The sequence below is a fragment of the Trachypithecus francoisi genome, unplaced genomic scaffold (genome assembly GCF_009764315.1).
Source record: "Trachypithecus francoisi isolate TF-2019V2 unplaced genomic scaffold, Tfra_2.0 Lachesis_group0, whole genome shotgun sequence".
Taxonomy (NCBI): Eukaryota; Metazoa; Chordata; class Mammalia; order Primates; family Cercopithecidae; genus Trachypithecus; species Trachypithecus francoisi.
This window is the reverse complement of record NW_022681453.1, coordinates 129,913,178-129,918,330: the sequence shown is the minus strand read 5'-3', so window position 1 is coordinate 129,918,330 and position 5,153 is coordinate 129,913,178. Positions and strand designations below refer to the sequence as shown.

At 36.3% G+C, this 5,153-nt stretch overlaps 1 pseudogene; it reads right to left on the bottom strand.

Annotated features, from left to right (window-relative positions):
* Window positions 1-4,083: 4,083 nt before the first annotated feature.
* LOC117078535 lies at window positions 4,084-4,561 on the bottom strand (annotated as a pseudogene).
* Between the last annotated feature and the right edge of the window lie 592 nt (window positions 4,562-5,153).

The window sequence follows — 5,153 nt, the reverse complement described above, 5'->3', positions numbered from 1 at the left end:
TTGATGCTACTGTAAATAATTCTGCTTTAAAATTTTAATTTCTAAATCTTCCTTGCTATTATATAGAATGCAATTGATATTTTAAAATATTGATCTTATATCCTGAAACCTTACTAAACTCATGGTTTCTAGTCTTTTTAAAAAATAGATTCTTTAGGTTTTTCTGCATAGAAAATTATGGTTTCTGTAAATAGAGATAGGCTTATTTCTTTATTTGTAATTTGTATGTCTTTTATTTCTTTTTCTTGCTTTATTCCACTCCATCTGCACTATGGAATGGAATGGAAATAGAGTGGACATCCTCGTGTTGTTCCTGATCTTAAGGGGAAATCATTCAGTTTTTAATCATTAAATATGAAATTAATTTTAAGTTTCTTTTGTAGATGTCCTTTATCAGCTCCCACCTTAATAATAACAAAAGGGAAACCAGGTCCAGTGGCTCATTCCTGTTATCCTAGCACTTTGGTAGGCCAAGGCAGGAGGATTGCTTGAGCCTAGGAGTTTGAGAGCATAGTGAGACCCTATCTCTCTCTCAAAAAAAAAAAATCAAAAAGGAATAGAAAAAGAAGAGAAAATCAAGCCCAAAGTGAGGAGAATAACAATAAAGACAAGGACAGAAGTCAGTGAAACAGGAAACATAAAAACAATAGAGAAAATCAATGAAATCAAAAGTTGGTTATTTGATGAGATTAGTAAAGCTGATAAACCTCTAGCCAGACTGATTGAGGAAAAAAAAAAGAAGAGTGAAGGTATAAATAGCCAATATCAGGTATAAAAAAGGGACATCATTACCAACCCTACAGACATTAAAAGGATAATAAATATCACTTGCAATTGTAAGCTTATAGATTTGACAACTTAAATAAAATAGGCAAATTTCTTGACAGCTTAAAATTCAAAGCTTATGAAAGAGGACACAAATAACTCAAATAGTCCTCTACCTATTACAGAAATTGAATATATTGTAAAAAAACAAAAATTCCCACAAAGAAAACTTTGCTATTTGTTCTTGTGTCACTTCTGGTAAATTATATTTTCTAAGGAATTTGTCCATGTGTGTCACTTAAATTGTCAAATTTATTGGCATAAGTTATATCTTTTAAATTAATTTTAAAATGCCTATAGTACTTGTAGTAATATCTCCTCTTTCATTCCTAGATTTTATAATTTGCGTGTTTTATCTTATTTCTATATTGTACGTCTGTTTTCTACTGGATCAATTTGCTTTTATGATTCTTATTTTCTTCTTTCAATTTTCTTTGGGAATATTTTGCTGTTCTTTTCTCAGCTCTTTGAGAATAAATGCTTAGATAATTAATTCTTAATCTATTTACTAATGTAAGTATTTAAAGCTATACATTTCTCTTGTAAGCCTGTTTTTTTTTTTTTTGAGACAGAGTCTCGCTCTGTCGCCCAGGCTGGAGTGCAGTGGCCGGATCTCAGCTCACTGCAAGCTCCGCCTCCCGGGTTTACGCCATTCTCCTGCCTCAGCCTCCCGAGTAGCTGGGACTACAGGCACCCACCACCTCGCCCGGCTAGTTTTTGTATTTTTTTAGTAGAGACGGGGTTTCACCATGTTAGCCAGGATGGTCTCGATCTCCTGACCTCGTGATCCGCCCGTCTCGGCCTCCCAAAGTGCTGGGATTACAGGCTTGAGCCACCGCGCCCGGCCGTAAGCCTGGTTTTGTATGTAGCCTACATGTGTTGAAATGTGTTTTATTTATTGTTCAATTGAAAATATTTTCTAATTTTCATTGTGATTTGTTCTTTGATCTTTAGATTATTTAGAACTGTCCTGTTTAATTGATAAGCATATTGACATTTCCTATTAATCATTTTTGTTACTTATTTCTAGTTTTGTCCCTCTGTAGTCAGATAATATATTCTAATTTAATATTTTAAAATTTGTTAAGATGTGATTTATTGTAGAACAGCCAGACAATTTTTGTATCATTCTGCGTGTACAATTTGTATTCTGCATTTGTGGGGGTGGTTTTCTATTTCTATTTACTAAGTTCAAGTTGTTAATTATATATTTAAGATAATCTATATCCTTACCCCTTTTTTACCTGCCTGTCCTAGCAATACTGAGATAGGTATTTTAAAAAGCTCACTGATTGTGGATGTGTTTATTTCTTCTCTTAATGCTGTCAATTTTTGCTTAATACACATTGAGGCAATGTTGCTAGGTAGTTACAGATTGCAAACTACCATATCTTCTTGGTGAACTGACCTTTTTGTTATTGTGAAATGTTCATTTTATTTTCAGTAAATTATTGTCTTAAACTCTATCTAATCTAGTACATCCCAAACAGATCAACCTTATATCTAAAGATACAGAAATATTGAAAGTAAAATAGTGGAAAAAGATATATCTAGTTTCTTTTTCCTACTAAGCATTTTTGATAGTAGGTTAATATTCGCATAACATATCTTTTCCCATTCTTTCATTTTTAATCTTTCTGTACCTTTTTTTTTGAGTTGGGATCTTGCTGTATTGCCCAGGTTGGAGTGTAGTGGTGCAATCATGGCTCACTGCATCCTCAAACTGCTGAGTTCAAGAAATCCTACCTATGCCTCCTGAGTAGCTAAGACTGCAAGTGTGTGCCACCATGTCTAGTGAATTTTTAATTTTTTTTTTGTAAAGACAAGGTCTCAGTGTGTTGCCCAGGCTGTTTTCCAACTCCTGGTCTCATGCCATCCTTCTGCTTGGCCTCCCAAAGCACTGAGATTATAGGCATGAGGCACCTCTGTGCATTTTATTAAAGTTTTCTTTTATAAGCAACATATAATAGTTTTTGAAAATTCAGCCTGATGATCTTTGTTTTTTTAATGGAAAGAATTTAATCTCTTTGCACTTAATGCAATTACTGATTAAGTATTTATGTCTACCATCTTACCATATGCTTTCCATTTTTCTCATCTAGTCAATGTTATTTTTCTGTCATCTTGCCTTAAAAAATGAGACTTTATTTTAGAATAGTTTTAGGTTTCCAAGAAAATTGAACAGATAGTACAGAGTTCCTATGTACCCCCAGTAATAATGGTGCATTATTACTAACTAAAGTCCATAGTTTATCCAAATGTCCTTAGTTTTTACCTAATCTCATTTTTCTGTTCCAGGATTTCATCCGTGATACTACATTACATTTAATGCTCGTGTCTCCTGATTCCTCTTGATTTTCCTTGCTTTTAATGACCTTGACAAGTTTTGAGGCATACTGGTCTGGTATACTGTGGGATGCCCTCTGTTGGAATTTGTAAAATTCCAATATAATTAGAATACATTCCACAAATCTATTGATTATGTGAAAGTTGTCAGAATCAAAATGGAGTCACTTGCATTAAAATTCCTGACAAAGAGAGCCAGGGAAAGTCTCGAAGGGAAGTTTCTCATTCCCAAATGCCTGATAACAAGAACTATCATAGAAGACTGCAGAAACCACAATCTTGCACAAAGGTCATTGCAACTATATACAAAGAAGTACTCCTGTGAGGACATCTGCCCAGCAACTTCCTGTTCAACCTCAGACTAGTGCCACTCTTCTTATTGATCCTTGTAGCCAAGGATAATAGTGTCAAAACAATTGTATACTCCTCATTTTTCCTCTAAAAGCCTTTTTCTTCTTTTATTTCCCTGAATACTCATGTAGTTTACTATGGGATGCTTATTGCCATGGCAACGCTTATTCCCAAATAAACATCATTTTCTTTTAGACAGTCTCCCTCTCTGTTAATTAGGTTGACAGATGTTTTTCTCACAATTAGACTGGGTTTATGGGTTTATCATAGGAGAAAAGTGCCATTTTCATCACAGATAATATCAAGATTATCAACGTGATTTATGATGCTTGATATGACCTTGATCACTTGGTTGGGTTACTGTTTCTTGAGTGTCCCTATCATAAAAATACTCACTTAAATTTCCCCCTTCTAACTGTACTCCTTGGAAGGAAGTTCCTTATACATAGCCCTTAAGGAGTGGAAAATTATGGTCCCCCTCCATTAGGATGAAGTAACAATATAATACTTTTTCATTAGCGAGAAGGAGTTTTATTTCTTTGTGCAAAGGAGCATTTCAAGTCAAGCTAGCCAGTTGCACTTGGGCGAGTCCTGCTGACACCGAAACTGGGGATAGAAGAGGTACTTTAAGTTGTACTCAGTTTGGGCTAAGCAGTTAGCAATCTCCTGGTCACACCTGCACGAGTGTTTTTGGCATTTGTTCTCTGCTGCTGCAGTCAATGGCATCCCGGTGCTGGCCATGGCCTCCCAGACCACAACAGCAACTGTATTTCATATAAGCAAGTGGGGTTCGGGAGTCAATACAACCCACAGTTCCTGCCAGTTCCAGGATCCCACGTCGGTGCACGTGTGACCTCTAGGAGGCCTCGCCGGACCCAGGGCCAGGTCCCAGCAGCAGCAGCAGCAGTGACAGCACCGGCAGTAGTATTAATAACATGACTGGCAGGCACAGAGGTAGCAGCCCAATCCGACAGTGGGAGGTATGGAACAGTGTAGCCAGGCCAGTGTAGTCACCAAGCCTGGCCAACCTAGTCACCATACCAATATAATTTATTTGGAATTCTTTTTTTTGTACTGAATATTTGTTTCTTTTCCTGTGTTTATTAACTTATTTAATCATATATTTATATCAAATCTGAGCTCATGGATATGTGTTTTATACTCTGGGCTCTAATCCCAAACTACTTATTTCCTTGCTGAAATCTTTCTAGCTTTGGCCATTGGGAGCTTTTTGGTCCTGAGCCCCTTTGAGATACTCTCATTAATTTGCGTGTGTGTGTGTGTGTGTGTGTGTGTGTGTGTGTGTGAGAGAGAGAGAGAGAAGAAGAGAGACAGAGTAAGGGAGAGAGAATGCAGTTTCTTACTTCTAGCACTATAAGACACTGCAGGCTCATCTTGTATTTTCCGGCCCCAGTCCTAGTCACTCATTACTCCAGGGAGCCCTGATTCCTTTATTTTGGAGAATGATATTAGGAACAAAGATCTGGGTGCTAGGTGTGTTCATTGCTATTGGGATGTAGTTTTTTTTTTTTTTTTGCAGGCTTCTCACCTGACAGAGCAATTAATGTATGTATGTATACTACTTTGTATATATACACATATTTATAAATATTTCTATGTGTAACCATCTG